A 16,737-nucleotide genomic window follows, 5' to 3' on the forward strand; every position below is an offset into this window, starting at 1 on the left:
CAAATCACATCTGACATAGTCATTTTAACAGGATGCCTGTTCAACCTTGAAGCAGAGAGTTTCCACCCACACACACACACATCTACACACACACACACACACACTTATACACACACACACACAAACAGAGTACCAGGCAAAGATTAATATCATGACACTGCATATTCGCCTGCGCTCCCCCACACTGCAACCCAGCCAGCACCAGTCACACAAATCATACCGGATGCTGGGCAAGCTTTTCAGACAAACACAGAACTGAATATATACAGAGCATTGTTGAGGAACGAGGTGCACCGTTTTTGTCTTTTTATCTTTTCATCTACAGCAATGCAATAACACTGTTATAACCACATCATAAGACCAAGCCACCTATTGACAAGATCAAAAATCCCAATCATGTTCCAAACTAGTCATGTCATGATAATTACTTTAATAATTCCTCATACAATATACGGACTTTTTTTTTTATTTATGTTTTTTTTCTTAGACTCTAATATCTCAAAAGTTAACTGCTCTGGTTTGAATCCTGGTCATGCAGTTTGCCATCAGCGGCCGGAGTCCTGAGAGAGCACAACTGTCCTTGTTCTCTCTGGGTGTGTAGTGTAGATGGCGCACTTCCCCTCATCACTCCAAAGGGTGATGTCACCCAGCACAGGGCATCTGTGAGCTGATGTATCAGAACCGATGTTATTCAGCAATGCTGCATCAGCAGCAGTTCGAAAATGGGCGGAGTCTGACTTCACATGTATCGGAGGAGGCATGTGCTAGTCTTCACCCTCCTGGAGTTGGGACATCACTAGTGATAGGGGGAGTCCTAATAAGTGGGTCGGGTAATTGGTCTTGTAAATTGGGGAGAAAATTCGAAAAAAAAAAAAAACTTTACTGCTCTTTTAAAAGTGTGCACTTTCATTATTATGCTACTATATTATTATATAATAAATAATAACAGTGGCACAAACATTTCTGGGATGATTTATCATCCAATATAAAAAATATTGGCATAAAATATATCTCTATAATACACCTTATTGCAGTTATTTCAAGCCAATTCCAAACACTCTGCAAACATGTTATGGTTACCAAAACAATAGGTTGCCACAACATTGCCACAACTGTTATGTTTATTCAGCAATGTTATCGCAACCTCATCAGTAGCATCAACATAGCCTCACATCTTGGTCATAAGAGTAGCTTTCGACAACAATCCAAAATACAAATCATGTTCCAAACATTACGCCAATGTTGTGGCCACCAAAAAAATAGGTTATCACAATATAGTCACAATGTAATTGTGTCTTCTTGGCAATGTAATTGTTATTACTTTGTACATCAATGGAAATGGACCACCAATATAAGAACAGTGAGTCATTCTCAATACAGCACAGCAGTAACACCAGTATCACCAAGTACAGTAAAATGGGGACAGTGTATCTATCTTCTTCCATGCATATTCAGGGTCCATCCACTCTGGACCACCACCGCTGGATGGATATGTAGTATTTGAATACCAGACCTCCCTAAGTATATGCCTGATACACTCATACTCATACCAGCATAGCACACCTGTAAGACTATAAACACTATATAAAACTAAACTGGTAATAAAAATCACCTTCTCCAAACATCTGATCTAAAATCAGAATCCACATGGACCTCAACCTCCCTCTATACGGAAGTCAGATACACCCAGCGCTGCAGAAGTGTGTTGATATTAAAAAAGTGCTACACTCGTTATAATTTCAGTCATGCCTGTGTGTGGATAGAGCTCCATTTCCATTTTAAAGGGAAATTTTATCTTGATAAATAATTGACGCTATGAATCGTTGGAGAGTAATTCGCCATTCCTCAGCTCTGGGTTGGTTTGCAGCAATCACACGGGTGCTCAGTCATTCTCTCTTAGCTTATATTGCCCTGCTCCTGCCGAGACCCTTCCTCAGCCACACATCATACATTATGAAGATATCCAGCAGCTACCATCAACCTCGGAGGTGGAGAACAGAGAGAGCGAGAGAGAGAGAGAGAGAGAGAGAGCATAGATATAAGACTACTGCAAAACCCATGCGTCTATGGCTGAACGGTGGCTTAGTTGTTAGCACGTCCGTCTCCTAGCACTGGGGTCTTGGGTTCAAGTCCCTATCTGGGTGGAGTTTCCATGTTCTCCCTGTGTCTGCGTGGGTTTCCTCCCACAGTCCAAAAATATGATCAGGTAAGATCAGGTAAACTGGATCCTCTAAAATGAATTCATTAAACGCTGTAGTGCTCGATGCAGTCCTCCAGGTGGACGGTCATTTCCGGTTGAGAGTACGCTGTGCGCTATTGGCTGCAGCTTTTTACTGGTGTGTGGATGAGTGCTGAGTGTGAATGGTTGTACGTAAAATGTGTAAATTGTAAAGTGTCCTTGGGTTTCTAGAAAGGTGCTATATAAGTTGAACTTCATTCATATGTAATTGTCTATGAGCTATGAGTACAGTTGTGGGCAGATTGGACACTGGGTCTTGCCACAAGGGGGTATAAAAGTGCTGCCCTTGCTGTCCAACAAAAGGCCTTGCTGTCCAACAGAAGGGTCTCACTGGCTATTCTTTGGTAGTGTACCTCCTGATGAAAGAACATTGTGTACCTCCTGGTGAAAGATCATTGACTTCTTTCTTCTAGGTTGTCCATCCATCAATTATTACTTTTGGTTACAGTGGTAACCTTGCAGAAACACTAAATATAGGACTGCTAAAGATATTAAACTTTAACTAATTAAACTTTAGGAACTGCAACATCTTCAGCAACAAATCCAGGTCCTATTTGGGAACTGACGATAGTCAGGTTCAGTATGGAGGCCCAGATGGTGAACGCTTCAATTATACTCAACTTCAGCAAGAGCTGCTATGAAGATCTACATATGGACCATCGCATCTGTCCGTTGGTCACTCCTAGTAGTGATACGAGGGACACTAACAGTTCATTGCTATGAGCAATATTTCATTTTTCAGCAGGATAATGCTCATCCACACACTGCAAGAGTTTCCTAGGAATTTCCTTACCTACCTTTTTGCCAGAAACATCATTAATTAATGAGTCTTGCATTGATTGGACCAGTTTGGAGTGTAGAGCAGGATCCTCAGGTCCAGCTGCACCAACATCTGTTGGCTTATGAGCTGCAGGATGCATAATCCAGGATGCCATACAGAATCTCTACGCCTCCATGCCCAAACATACTGTATCTAAACATATGAAGACAAGTTTAGAAGAATACTTCATGGTGCAGAGAAAGTGTGTTTGACCTTGGTGGACCATCTCAATCACTGCAATCACTTCCATTACATCACCTTCCCTCTGGCCAGGCATATACAAAAATAATTAAAAAAAAGTTTTCTTTGTGCGAAAGTCCTCAGCACTCTGTGACGTCTTCGCCGTAGCTGTGCGCAGTCTTGTAATTACTGAGATAATTCAGGTCACTGGAAGCCCTTCGGCCAGGGAAATACTGGTTTGAAAAGTCTGCTTTTGTAGATAAATTAGAGACAGCTCTCTTCTCCACCCTTCACTCCCTCACACACTGGCGTAGCAAGGAAGCAGACAAGCAAGCCCATATCCTCCCTCTCTCCCTCCCTCCCTCCCTTTGTCTTAGTCTTTCACTCTCCTTCTCTTTTTCTTCTTCCTCTCTTCCTGATTCAGCTGGCTTGCTTGCTGGCAGTCTGCAAGCTTTAAAACCACTGGCAAAGCTGTTTTCGCTTTGAAGTGCCACCAAGGCTTCTGTCATCCGTCCTCTTTTCTATTCCACCTTTTTTTTCCCCCTCAATTCTCAGTCAGCGCACCTTTTAAAGGCGGCTGCAGAGAGCAGGAGATGAGGGCTATGCAGGGCCTTGTCATGCCAGAGAGCCAAAGATGAGATGAGAGAGAGAAGGTTACGGTTCCTTTATTCGGCCTACTCACGAACATTTCCATAACCGTACCAAATCCGCTGCCATGACACACTGCTCAGCTGGGCTCCTCTTTGAACCCACATCTCTCAAAGAGCTCTATAGGCAACATAAAGACACTGTTCCACCTGCTTAGAAGAAACTGTGAGATCTAATACGCCGTGGAGGGCATTTTATTACTATGAGTAAATGGAGACCTTTAAGTAATCCAATTCGGCTCCTCCGCAAGCCATAAACCTTTACTGCGCTCTGATATACTGGCTATCCACCACTCATCTCTGAGGAGACAATCTGAGCTCCAGACTCGGTTAGTTTACTGGACCATGCTGGGCTCTGGGTTTGGACAAGTAGCCAAGTGGTGAGGTATGGTAAGTCAATTAGACATGTCTACACTTTATTTTAAGATGAAAAAGGAAGCTATGTAAAATTGTATGAGGTTTAAGAAGTAATTAAGATTCAAGATTCAACCTTTTTATTGTCACCCCACAGAATACAGGTGTACATTTGACTAAAAAACCTGGGTGTATGTGCCCACTAGAAGAATTTGAGCACTTGAGCTAGAAGAATTTGGGCACTTATATTATTTTTTAGATTTTTATGCATTCCCTTAGTTTGTCCACAAAAGACATTTTGACATATACATAAAAAACATGCTTAACATTGGTATGAACCAAGAACACCTCTTCAGATGGTTCTCAGTGGTGGCAGTGGCTTCTTTCAGCAGGACAACGCACCCTGCCACACTACACACTACATACAGTATATTGTGTGGGATTGGTTTGAGGAACATGACAGTGGCCTTCTCATTCCCCAGACATGAATCTGAATCTAAGAGTTTTGGGGTTATAATGGAACACCCTTCATCAAGTTCAATTGTTAGTGACTCCAACTGGGATTTAATAATGCACTGAATAATTCCCTATAAAACTGTTGTCAGTAAAATTTACTGTGTGGTCCTTAAATGTCTAAGATTTATACATACCGCAAAACTATTGGGCACTTAAAAATGTATGTCTAAATTCTTCTAATAGAATGTTCTGTTTATTACAGACAGAAATACAGCCATTTAGGGGCGGCGAGTGGACCAGCAGTCTAATGCGCTGACACTATGAATGGGAGTTCGCAGGTTCGAATCCCGTTCATGCAGCTTACCATCAGCTGCCGGCACCCAGCTGCTGGTGATGGTCCCAGGCACCACTGGTGATGGGGACGCACAAAGGGGTGGGACAATTGGACAGCCAAATTGGGAGAAAAAATGGGAAAAAAATCTGATAAATAAATAAAATATAATAATGCAGCCATTTCCCATTGACTGAAGCCGTCATGCTTATCTTTGGTTCCCTACACCACTCAAAAACAGAGATATTCCTTGGAATTCCAGTCACAGGTATCCGTGGCATCATCACAAATTGAATCTTCTGACCATCTCCTGACCGATGCTTACAAAGTAGAAGTGAACCTCCAGACTCCCACAGTGCCCTTGACTCCTTATTGGAATGCAGCACCTCCATCTCCATGCAAAGCAGGCACCAGCAAATCAATTCCCAACCCTGAGACTTCTCCTTTCAGGCCGAGAAGCCGGCAGCCGAGTAATGACAATCCATCCACGCTCCTTACCGAGAAACCGGTTCCGCTGGCTGGATCTGGCCGTGTTGATAAGGTCACACTGGTCCACCTCACTCGGTAGATGACTGCTAGTCTGACTTTAGCCTTTACCTCTGAGTGGTTGAGACAGAAAGCAGATCTGAGATGGTTATCGCCGGCTATCAGGCAGAAGGAGCCGGGAGATGATTGATGTTGCTGTGGGCTCTGGGCGCTCTGACGCAGATAGGCATCTTCTTCCAGTTTCTCCCACCTGTTTCAGAAGGCTGCCTAATGGACAGTGGGGAGGCCAGATGCCAAGAGTGCGCCGAAAAGAAAAAGGCCGGGCTGATTTGCATGAGCTCTGGTTTGTATTGTGGCCGCATCGGGCTCCCTCCTGGCAGATGTTTACTTGGTTCAAAGCGGCAGGCTTTTTAAGTTCGCTCTGGGGGGGGGGGGGGGGGAGTTTGGAGATTGTTTGGCTCGCTAACAATAGGATTTCAAACGGCATATAGTAAATAAAAACTTCAGTAAGTTCAAAGGAAACAGCCTCAGGCGCTCGCCGCAGACATACACAGAGGGAAAAGCAGATAAGAAAGTACAACAACTGCTCTCCATAACCCACGGCTAACAGGCTAATACCAAACAGATCGACAGCAGATGGGATATCGGTGATCAGGGCCTGAATTTCTGATGCTGTGACAGTTCAGGGAGGCCCGAGTGTGTGTTAACACACAGTCAGCATGGCTCTGGGGGCTCTTTATGACCTGTTTCCAGAGAAAGCAAGGAAAGTGTATGAGTGTATAAGTGTGTGTGCATGACACCTTGGAGTCACACTCCCAAAAACTGTAAATTAAACCATCTCCAGGAAAAAACTCCCTGAGGCAATGAGCTCAAGAGCTGAGGTGTGAACTGGAGACTAGAGTGCCTGTCAGAAAGAGAGACAGATCGGGAGATCGAGAGAAAGAGAGAGATAGAGAAAGAGAGAGAGAGAGAATGACAGATAGTGGAAATGAGTCATTTAAAAATGTGGAACAAAAATAAGTGCCATCTAAATAACACTCAACGCTCATATTCTCCTACTCTGGAAGAAACTACTGTGGTTTCAGTTTGGCATCGAAGCCACAGAATTACTTTCTCTATGATTATGGCATCTACTCCGATAGAACCTACTGCCTGTGGAGAACTGGGAGCACAGGACCGTGAATTCCAGCTGAGAAATGCGCAAAAATAAAAGGTCTGGAAATCAGAAACCCAAACTAAGTGATGAAGAAGAAGAAGAAAGGAACAGCAGTGGACTCTGCTCTTGAGGACTGTGCTGGCTGATGTTGGCGTGACCACATTTTCAAGAACAACCATCTGCTTTGAAGACTTTTCTCAGTAGAGAGAGTGTTTTTTCGCTCTTTTCTCTCCTAGGGGTTCGTTTGAAGATTGATCCAATGGCTTTGAGAGAATTTCTCCCAGTGCCCACTGGCTATGGTAATATTATGCACAAATGGAATGAATGACAGGGCTTTTAGTCTTATGGTTTGAAAAAGAGCAAATGCAAGAACATGGCAGCAATTTAGAACAATATTAAGAATGCCTGCACCATTGGTTTAATATAATACTGACCTATCACAACAGTAAAGCCTGTTTTTGGTGTTTTTGGAACTATTTTCAAAGGTTTAAAAAAAACTAAACCACACACAAAAGTGTCTAAAGTGAAGAACAAGCATCTTGAAGCATCCCAATGGTTTAGACTTCATGTCCAACTGTTTGTTGGCAATCTTTCTAATGAATGCAATCAACTACTTTAGGTTTCACCCATTGCTGCTGAAACAGATACAGGCTGATACAGATATCAATAGAGATGAAAAAAAGAGTCTAAAGCAGCACAAATAAGGCATTTGTAAACATTATAAATGTTATTATTACAAATAAATATATATATATTAAAAAAATCCATTAACACTGTATCTAGCAGCTAGTTTAAATCAGCTGCTATCAAGAACAGTTCCCACTCACCAGAGTATCAACCCCTCTCACCTGTATTTCTTCAGTCATTTTATAAACCTCTCTGTTTGACACATTAAGAAGTACTGCCTCATTGTTCAGACACTGCATACCCAAACAGTATATTTAGTATGGTATTCAAGTAGCATGTTATATTATTAGCATGCTAGCAAACCAAACAGTAACCAAGCAAATAAACAAATACTCATTTACTGATCCCTTGCTGCGACATCTATCAGCTAACTCCTGCATTTGCACAGGATGATCAATAATTAACAAGATGTCAGTTGAGAAGATGGCAGAAACAGGAATAAAACCAAAAATTAACCAAAAACTATCATCAAAATTGAATACAGAAGGACTCTAATTAATTTCATAAGAAAAGGTATGTTTAAGAAATGTTGACGAACAATATTTAATAATACAATGTGTGTCAAATCCTGGGAGCTCTATCATGTAGGGCTAAGTTACTAAATGAAATCTGAGCTGATGTATTTGCTAGCTCTAAATATATTTTCTTGGTCAATTAATAAAAAAACTCAAATATTTGTAGATTTAGTTCTGCTAACAATCCTAGAATTCTGGTCCAATTAAAGAAAAGAAGTTGAGTCCATGAAATTTCATCTGTGAACCAAATACACCTAAGTAGGTCCAACAACATTTATTGCATATAAATATACTACATATAAATTACAGAACTAACTTTGAGCTGATGTACAGTTGTGGTCAAAAGTTTACATACACTTGTAAAAAAACATAATGTTATGGCTGTCTTGAGTTTTCAATAAGTTCTACAACTCTTATTTTTCTGTGATAGAATGATCGGAACACATACATGTTTGTCACAAAAAACAGTCATAAAATTTGGTTCTTTCATAAATTTATTATGGGTCTGCTGAAAATGTCACCAAATCTGCTGGGTCAAAAATATACATACAGCAACATTAGTATTTGGTTACATGTCCCTTGGCCATTTTCATGGCAACTAGGCGCTTTTGGTAGCCATCCACAAGCTCCTGGCAAGCTTCAGGTCGAATGTTTGACCACTCTTCTTGACAGAATTGGTGCAGTTCAGCTAAATGTGATGGTTTTCTTGCATGAACCCGTTTCTTTAGCACTGTCCACATGTTCTCAATGGGGTTTAAGTCAGGACTTTGGGAAGGCCATTCTAAAACCTTAATTCTAGCCTGGTTTAGCCATTCCTTTACCACTTTTGATGTGTGTTTTGGGTCATTGTCTTGTTGGAACACCCAACTGCGCCCAAGACCCAACCTTCGGGCTGATGGTTTTAAGTTTTCCTGCAGAATTTGGAGGTAATCCTCCTTCTTCATTATCCCATTTACTTTCTGCAAAGAACCAGTTCCACTGGCAGCAAAACATCCCCAGAGCATAATACTACCACCACCATGCTTGACAGTAGGCATGGTGTTCCTGGGATTAAAGGCCTCACCTTTTCTCCTCCAAACATATTGCTGGGTGTTGTGGCCAAACAGCTCAATTTTTGTTTCGTCTGACCAGAGAACTTTCCTCCAGAAGGTTTTATCTTTGTCCATGTGATCAGCAGCAAACTTCAGCCGAGTCTTAAGGTGCCTTTTCTGGAGCAAGGGCTTCTTTCTTGCACGGCAGCCTCTCAGTCCATGGCGATGTAAAACACGCTTGACTGTGGAGACTGAAACCTGTGTTCCATCAGCTTCCAAATCCTTGCAGACCTGCTTCTTGGTGATTCTTGGTTGACTCTTGACCATCCTGACCAATCTCCTCTCGGCAGCATGTGATAGCTTGCGTTTTCTTCCTGATCGTGGCAGTGACACAACTGTTCCATGCACTTTATACTTGCGTATAATTGTCTGCACAGTTGCTCTTGGGACCTGTAGCTGCTTTGAAATGGCTCCAAGTGACTTCCCTGACTTGTTCAAGTCAATAATTCGCTTTTTCAGATCCACACTGAGTTCCTTTGACCCATTGTAGCTTTTGTAGCTGAGTCTAATCACTGGGTCAAATGAGCCCTATTTAAATGGGCTCATGAGAAGTCAACAGCTGTAGTCAATCAGAATCACTTACAAGAAGTGAAGAGGCCATGACATGAAGCTAATTTGATTGACACAACTCGCTACATCACCAAAATTGACACATTTTGTTGCTGTATGTATATTTTTGACCCAGCAGATTTGGTGACATTTTCAGCAGACCCATAATAAATTTATGAAAGAACCAAATTTTATGACTGTTTTTTGTGACAAACATGTATGTGTTCCGATCACTCTATCACAGAAAAATAAGAGTTGTAGAACTTATTGAAAACTCAAGACAGCCATAACATTGTTTTTTTACAAGTGTATGTAAACTTTTGACCACAACTGTATTTTTTAGCTTTTTAGCTGTCGACAAATAAAAAAAAAACACAAAGATTTTTAGATTTCAAATTTCCATGACTTTCCATGACCGTTCTGGTATTTTTATTTTTCCAAAACTTATTTAGGCCTGGAAACTAGGCTATTTTAAAAGTCCTTGACTTTTCCAGGTTATTCATGACCAAATGAACCCTGGATATTGTGGACATATCCTCTTCATTTCTGATTATGTCCACATATAATAAAAACAATTGAATGAATAAGGAAAATGTGTACAAATAATGTTACAGTATAAAATATAATACAACTGCAAGTAGGAAGAGTACTTTGGAGCCTCTCTCTCGCGCTTGCTCTCGCTCTGCTGAATCAGTCCCTGTGCTCTGATAAGACTGTTCAGATTAGGAACGTTTTAAAAGCCTCAGCGCCAAAGTGAAATAAGCTTCTCGACCATAAAGAATCCAATTACCCTAAAAACAGTTCCACCCTCTCCCTTGCCCTCGTCAGGAGAACAGAACGCTGATAGGAAATGAGCGCTACAGCACAGGCGCTGCTGGGAGCAGATAATCCCGACATGCTACGGGATACTCGCCTGAAATGTGACGACTCCCCGCTCCTACAATTTGGCCTTTTCTTTGTAAAACTTAATACTCACTTCTCCGGCAGTAGTGGCAGTGAACAGCCTGCCATCGGATCTCCCCACGCTGAGCATCGCAAGGACTCTGGTGAGACATTCATGCGATTGCCAAGTTTTTGAAACTGTGTTATTTACACCTCCACAATCCTCCAGCAGACAGAGTAAACATGCTACACACAGCAGACGAGGCAAGGGACGAGTCTGAGATCACTGCTGCTTTTATACAACTCAGGACACTTCTGTATTTAAATGAGACATGTCCTACTTTTTAATGAGCTTCTTGTGATATTTACATGTATACATAGAGCTGGGAGGTATGACCAAAAATGCATATCACGGTTTTTTGTAAGATTCTGACGGTTTAATGGTATATCACAGTATTTTTTTTTATCATTATTTATTTAAAGCTCCACTAGGTAGGATTAAGATTTTGTGCTCGTGGCTCCCCCTACAGTTGTAGAGTGTAATAAATTTTTTTAAAGTTTCAGGCGGATTAGTTTCTCTTTCTCGTTTTCTGGCTTTCACAGACATATTCCGTCTCTTTCCAGCTTCTGCCAGAGAGTCTGTATGTTAGTTTGTAAAGAATGAACCAGTAGTCCTTGTAGAACTGTTAGAACTAAAGGTCGGAAAGCAGGTCGCAGTTCTCGCGGGCGTTGGTCGCGACCGCCTCGGAAAACTTACAGAGTCTGGTTTGAGCTTAGAGGAGCTCCGGCACAGACACGAGAGCACCGCTATTCCTCCTATTACACAATGCAGTGCTGCAGTGAGTTTCAAGCTGTAATTTTACTTCTTTAAAAAGATCAAAAATCAAGGAAATCCTACCTAGTGCTGCTTTAATATAGGATTGTGACTCACTGTACTGTTAGGAGTAAATATAATATCAAACATTAAGGCTTTAAATTAAGGTAGTTCCATAAACACTATAAATGTAACCTAAAATACTCAAAATGTAAGTATTCAAAAGACATATTTTTCCAAAGCTGTATTGTACAAATAAGACACAAGTTTAATATCAATTTACAGTGTTTTATTACTGAAGCCATTAGAGGCATTAAAGTACACAATTTCCTTGATTCACCAGGTAATAAATACATTTATTTCAGTGTGCATTTATATTATAATTTAAGCTACAGTATTAATAAAGTTAAAGGGCTAAAATGGTTGAATCCTTTTGTTGCTCAGATATGCAAAGATAGTCACCTAAACCTAAACCAAGAGAATTCATGAATTGAATAGATCATAAAATAGTTTTAGTTCACCAAAAAAAAAGTTCACTCGTGCATTTTGTTTTACATTATGGACGTTTCCTATGTATCAGCCCATCCGCCATCTTTCAGGATGCATGGAAGACAATGAGTGTTCAAACAGAATAATCTTTACATTCTAGACACTGTGCATTGCTAGAAGTAAGACTATTTTATGGCTTATTTCCAGTAGTATCTGAGCTCTAAAGCCTTTACCTTTAAAAAGCTCTGATGCATCAGCCTACAAACTCCTGAACCGGTCACTATCACAGTGGGAGTAATGGTCCAGAGAGAGCATGGACAATTGTGCTCTTTGGTGATCCTTGAGCGATAGTGTCAGCATCTTTATCTGCTGAGCCACCAGGAATCATGCTATTTCTAGAGTTTGTTGGTAGGCAGGAGTATGGCTGTTCGGCCACCTTGGATTTGATTTGATTTGATTTGATTGGATTTTTCCAGTCTAACATCACATTCAAGCCTTCACAAAGCATCTAGGCTTCTGTTTAAAAGTCTCCTTCTGCTAAAATCCACTTTTTCTTGTTCTTTGTAAAATACTATAGATGTCTCTGAGTTGTATATAATGCTGCATATGAAACGGTTATTCAACCTCCATTGTCTGTAGTAGCTAGAAAAAGAAAATGTTCAGAAAATCGAGTCGATCAGGAAAAGCACCGTGTCTACGTCCACTCGTGAGTTCATGGCCTCGGTCACCTTGGCTCAGGACCGCCCACAGACAGCGCTGAAGCCGGGCTGGAGCAGAAGATTTTATTTTAAGATGTTTACACAGCTTGTTAACGTTAGCTATCTTTTGTAAGTAACTGTAATTTTAAATTGGATCTCCGGTTGATTTTGCGTTTTAGCGATATCTTAAATATACACTATGGGAGCACGGTTTGACGAGGCAGCACAACTCAACATTTGATGTGATGGCGGGCAGTATCCGCTTGGCTTGCAGCATTGATAACGTTTCCTCGCTGGCTTGCGGCCCTGAGAGTCTGATGTTAAGTGAAGTTTAATGGTTAACTTTACCTAGCACTCAGTGCTATATTTTTATAACTAAGGCTGTATCTCTAAAAAAAACATGTGGTCCTTTGAGTTTTAGAGATGTAAAATTGACTGTGGGGGGAGACAGGTCACATTTTTTGTCCTCTGCTGCTGTGCTGTTAGCTAATCAGAGGCAATACGTTTGCATGTATGAATATTCATGAGCAAGAGCCGAAGTCCTGTCTTTCTTCAGAGGCCGGTAATTCAGTGTAAAGCAGGGCTATACAGAAACACCAGAGCATTTTTTTCTCACAAAAACAGCTCACATGGCATTCATTTATACTAGACACCACTAGACATTTTAACCCTTGTGTGGTGTTCGGGTCTGTGGGACCCGTTTTCATTTTTCATCAAATGATACAAAAAAAAATATTTTTTCTAACTCAAACTCATTGGCATTGGCTCATTTTTTGTGAAAAACATATATCAAAACACATTTTCGATAAACACACACTGTACCCCCCCCCCCACACACACACACACATTTATATTACATACAGTATGTTTGGCCAAGGGCTAATAAACATTGCTTCATTTGTAAATTTGAAACTAAACAAATTTTCTACTCATATCTTGAGTTAAATTCATTTTCTTTTACATTTTATTAAAAAACTAATAAAAAAAAGACTAGCACTTTTTTAAAGAAATGTAACATAAGAAAGGTAAAGGGCAAATATTAACCATGTAAGCTGTTTTTATTGCTTGCAATTTAGGTGAAGCGAGCATGTGTAATGTATTTTAATGTAGAATTGCTTAATTTTGCTGAATTAAATACAAGTAACAAAGTAAACGAGTAACAAAAATATGAACACCACACAAGGGTTAAAATGAATGAAAAAACAATGGAATGAGACCTTTAATCTATCAATAAATAAGTCCTAATTAAGAAAACAAGTACCGACATAAACATTTGAGCCAGACATAATTTTCCTCTGGCCTCGTACGTGCATTTTACATGCTCAGAACTGGGTAAATGGATGCCCTTGAAAACACATTGAAGTGTAAAAGCTGGCTGGAGAGGCTGAGATTTGAGAACAATCTCAGCAATCAGATTCGCCTCCACAGTCAAAGCAGCAGGCAAAGCCTGCAGAAGCCTCTCCCTGACTTCCCAACACTAAGCTGAATTATCGACTTAAACATGTCTCAGACATGGAAGCGTGGGGAGGAAACTCTCTCTCTCACACACACACACACACACACACACACACACGCAAAAGCGCATACAGCAAGTGAGCCTGAGATTTCATTAAAAAAAGAGAATCTCTCTCTGCACTCACTATCTCTGAGCAACAGCTATGTAGGACAGTAGGATAGTAGCACAGTAGGGTAGGAGCCTGGTGCAGAGTGGTGCTACGCTACACGCTGTGATATAACACTGCTCTGTATCACTGACACTATTACAATATGTGGTGATACATTTGAAAGCTACACTGCTTTAACAACAACACAAGAAGAAATAAAACAGCTGTAATGTGACCCAAGAGCGAAAAGCACTTGGATAAAATATAAACTGACACTTGTGGGACTGTACAAACGAAATTAGTGAAGTTAGGACACCTGTATTCAGTAAATGTTGGAATTAGTGCAACAGCTACACTAAGCTTAGCATCTACACAGACCATCTAGACAGACTGTCAAGAAACGTCTATTTTAATATGGCGCATTATGCGACACTAGTAAGGAACAGAGGTGTCGCCATGTTTTCCTTTTAATTCAGCAGGTCTCCAGCAGTGCTAGCCAAGGTAAGCAGCAGGCTACAGGCCAATAATATGCACCTCTCAATGGCAAAAGAGCTAGCGTTTAGCACTGTTAGAGGCTAATGCTAATACTGCTCCATCAGTGCTATCTGGGGTTAGCAGCAGGCTACAGGCCAATAATACAGTACTCACCTCTGAAGAGCAAATGAGCTAACACTTAGCACTGTTAGCAGCTAATGCTAATGCTGCTCCAGTCTCGGTGCTGGAGAAACTTCACTATCCCTCCTACTACATAATGCTACAGTTCAGCAGAGTACCTTAACTGCTCCTTTAATCAGACCACACTTGTAAACATGTACAGATACAGCTACACGCCCTATTTTATCATTGATCATTTCCACCCAATGCACTGTCCACTGTGGGTGGTAATACTTTCTGTGACATACTCATGGTAAAAAAACGTAGAACTGTGGGTCAAAAAAAGTTCAATGCACAACCACCATCAGACCTTCCATCAGGCGTGCCCATAAATCGGATACGTATCCAATGTAGGACCACATATGAAAGTGACTTAAATCTGATTTGAAAAAAAAAACAGATTTGGCATGTTCACACAGCCACGAAAAAATCTGATCTGAGCCAGATTGAGCAAAAAATCAGATGTGAGCCACTTCAGCCTGGTTAATGTGAATGTAGTCTAAGACTACTACAATACTATGACTATACTATACTATAAGTTCCCAATTAGACATGGCCAATGACTTATTACACCTGTATTACTGTATTAAACCAAAAAAAAAAACATATCCCTATTTAGCTACCTAACCTAACTGGATCAGGTGTTTCAGAGCAAAGGAAACACCTAAATCATTCCGAGCGCTGAGAACTCCAGGAGCAAGGTTGGGTTGACACTGAGCTATTCGCATTTTCTAGGTGACAGGAGGTGTTTTACGTGGTTCATTTCGGGAGACGAAATTAGAGCAGTGCTGCTGGGGAGCAGAGCATGCAGCTGGAGGAGTGCACTGTTAGAAGTACAGTGGAGAGAGAGCTGGAAGGTGAAAATAAGAGGCTGCCATAGTGCTAGCCTCAGCATGAGCCTGGATGAACCTGCAATGAACTCCTGCCTTCGATACATGCTTCAGTGAAAATCTATCTGTGCTCTTCTTCCCCTCCTTTCATTCTTCATTCTGAGAGCAATCAACCTTCTCCTGTTTCTTTACGCCACTCCTCGCTGGATGTCCACTGGATGTCCACTGGATGTCCACTGGATGTCCACTGGATGTCCGATTTTCCCCCGGAAGTCTTGCTCAGTCATCCACTCCCTGCATCTCTCTCGGGAGCTCTGGAGGATGTTCTGTTTGACCTCATTCACTTGTGAGTCTCAGATGGAGTCTCTTTATGGCCCACCGTGAGAGAGAGTCCATAACTGGTTTATAGGACACCGCAGAACACACACTGTGAGCCCACACACACTTACACACTTACACGAAGCCTTAAAAGAGGCTGTTTTAAAAGAGCCTTTAGAGACACTGTCAAAAAAAAAATAGTTCAAGAAATCAATCAACAATCAACATTGAGTCCTGCTTTTGTCTTCATATCCATAAGTAGAGGCACTGTCCAGAAGATGTGGTGTCATGGTGTGGGGTTCAGTTCCATCTGATGTCAGATCAGCTTTGGTCTTGGAACTTTAACAGCCCAACGTTACACTAATAAAATCCTGAAACCAGTGGCGCCAACTTTCCAACAAGGATTTTTATGTAGCTTGCCATCAGCAGCCGGAGCCCTGAGATAGCACAATTGGCTTTGCTTTCTCTGAGAGGCTGAGAAGTACATGACGCTCTTTTTTCTCATCACTCTAAAGGGTGATGTCGATCAGCACAAGGCGTCTGTGAGCTGATGTATCAGAACCGAGTCGCTGCATTTTCCTCCGAATGCACTGTGATGCTACTCGGTAATGCTGCATCATAGGAAGCAGCAGTTCAAAAAGAGGCAGTGGCTGATTCACATGTATCAGAGGAGGCATGTGCTAGTCTTTACCTTCACTCCTGGTGTTGAGGCATCACTAGTGATAGAGGGAGTCCTAATGAGTGGGTTGGTTAATTGGTCTTTTAAATTGAAGAGACAATAGGAAAAAAAATAGAAAAAAAAAAGAAATTCTGAGGGATGCTATTGAAAGCACTATCAACTATCAGTATGGGATAATTCATTGCAATTGGATACCATTATGACTGTCTACTACACATGTGTTACACATGTATTACACATGCATTGCACACCACTTTT

At 41.2% G+C, this 16,737-nt stretch overlaps 1 protein-coding gene across 3 annotated transcripts in view; it reads right to left on the bottom strand.

Moving 5' to 3' along the window:
- Positions 1–16,737, bottom strand: part of myo16 (myosin XVI) — a 264,223-nt gene that overhangs the window by 194,385 nt on the left and 53,101 nt on the right. The gene's annotated exons all lie outside the window — the stretch shown is intronic.

The sequence above is a fragment of the Astyanax mexicanus genome, chromosome 11 (genome assembly GCF_023375975.1).
Source record: "Astyanax mexicanus isolate ESR-SI-001 chromosome 11, AstMex3_surface, whole genome shotgun sequence".
In the NCBI taxonomy this organism is placed as follows: Eukaryota; Metazoa; Chordata; class Actinopteri; order Characiformes; family Acestrorhamphidae; genus Astyanax; species Astyanax mexicanus.